Raw genomic sequence first — 2321 nt, 5'->3', positions numbered from 1 at the left:
CTCCCCTTTGCTGTGGGACCTTGGGGAAGTCTGGGCCTCAGTCACCGCATCTGGAAAATGGGGGACGAGAGGGTGAGCCCCAAGTGGAACAGGGATAGTGTCCAACCCGATTTGCTTATATCCACCCCAGTCCTCAGTACAGTGCCTGGCACATAGTAAGTGCTTGAAAAATATCACAGTTATTATTATTAGACATATTCCTTGACCACGGGGAGGTTACGGTCTAGAGATCGTGGGGCTTGGCACACAATAAGAGCTCGATAAATACAACTGAATGAATTAATGTATGCGGGACCGGGACTACGTCCAACTTGGTTAGCTTGTATCCACCCCAGTGCTTAGAGCAGTGTTTGACGCATAGTAAGCGCTTAACCGATACGGTTATTATTATTATCTTTGCAGTCTGGGCTCATGCCACTTGTCTCCTGGGTGACCTCGGGCGATTAGACCGTAAGCCCGTCGATTAGACCGTAAGCCCGTCAAAGGGCAGGGACCGTCTCTATCCGTTGCCGATTTGTCCATTCCAAGCGCTTAGTCCAGTGCTCTGCACGTAGTGAGCGCTCAATAAATACTATTGAACGAATGAATGAGTCACTTAGACTGGGAGCCCCGTGTGGGACAAGAACTGTGTCCGCCCAGATGAACCCGTAGCGACGCCAGCGCTTGGAGCAGTGCTCGGCACGTAGCAGGCGCCTGACGAATACCCCGGTCATCAGAGAAGCAGCGTGGCTCAGTGGAAAGAGCCCGGGCTGGGGAGTCAGAGGTCATGGGTTCTAATTTCGGCCCTGCCACTTGTCAGCCGTGTGATGTTGGGCCAGTCACTTGACTTCTCTGGGCTTCAGTGACTTCATCTGTCAGATGGGGATGAAGACTGTGAGCCTCACGTGGGACAACCCGATGATCCCGTTATCTACCCCAGTGCTTAGAACGGTGCTCGGCACAAAGTAAGCGCTTAGCAAATACCAATATTATTATTATTATTATTATTCACTTCCCTGGGCCTCAGTTCCCTCTTCTGCCAACTGGGGATGAAGACTGTGAGCCCCAGAGTGGGGACGACCTGATCACCTTGTATCCTCCCCAGCGCTTAGCACAGTGCTCGGCACATAGTATGCGTTTAACAGATGTGGTTAAACGCCCTCGTCATTATTACCTTGTATTTATCCAAGCTCTTAGGGCGGTGCTCGGGCACATAGTAAGCGCTTAACAAATGCCCTCATCATTATTCTATTTATTCAAGTACTTAGAACAGTGCTCGGGCATATAGTAGGCGCTCAGCAAACGCCTTCGTCATCAGTATTACCTTGTATTTATCCAAGTGTTTAGAACAGTGCTTGGCACATAGTAAGAGCTCAATAAATGCCCTCATCATCATCATCATTAACTTGTGCTTATCCAAGCGCTTAGCGCATAGTAAGCGCCCAACAAATGCCCTCATCACCATGATTATTACCTTGTGTTTAGCAAGTGCTTAGAACAGTGTCCGGCACATCATAAGCGCTCAACAAATGCCCTCATCGTCATGATTATTATTAACTTGTGCTTATCCAAGCGCATAGTAAGCGCTCCACAAATGCCCTCATCATCATCATCAACTTGTGTTTATCCCAGTGCTTAGCACATAGTAAGCGCTCAACAAAAGCCCTCATCATCACGATTACCACCTTGTGTTTATGCAAGTGTTCAAAACAGTATTCGGCACCTAGTAGGTGCTCAACAGATGCCCTCGTCATCATCGTGATTATTAACTTGTGCTTATCCAAGTGCTGAGCACATCGTCGGCGCTCAACAAGCGCCCTCATCATCATGATTATTACCCCGTGTTTACGCGAGCGCTTAAAACAGCGTCCGGCACGTAGTAAGCGCTCAACCAACGCCCTCACGCTGATGATGACGCCCCTCACGCGGCCGGGCCTCGTGGGCAAGAGGGCGGAAGTCCCGCCCCCCCGGCCTCCGCACTTCCGGTCCCCTCGTGGGAGGGAGGGCGTCGGGCGTGACGGCACGCCGGGGGGAGGGGGGCCGGCGCATGCGCGCGGCGGCGTCGGGCGTGACGGCACGCCGGGGGGCCGGCGCATGCGCGCGGCGGCGTCGGGCGTGACGGCACGCCGGGGGGGGGGGACGGCGCATGCGCGCGGCGGCGTCGGGCGTGACGGCACGCCGGGGGGGGGGGCCGGCGCATGCGCGCGGCGGCGTCGGGCGTGACGGCACGCCGGGGGGGGGGGCCGGCGCATGCGCGCGGCGGGCGGTCCCCTGTCACGTGCCGGGGGGGCGCGCGCGCGCGGGGCTTCCGGTTCCGGTGTAACGTTCGGGCGCCGTCTCGG

Source organism: Ornithorhynchus anatinus, chromosome X5, assembly GCF_004115215.2.
Source record: "Ornithorhynchus anatinus isolate Pmale09 chromosome X5, mOrnAna1.pri.v4, whole genome shotgun sequence".
Classification (NCBI taxonomy): domain Eukaryota; kingdom Metazoa; phylum Chordata; class Mammalia; order Monotremata; family Ornithorhynchidae; genus Ornithorhynchus; species Ornithorhynchus anatinus.
Note: the sequence above shows the minus strand (reverse complement) of the source record.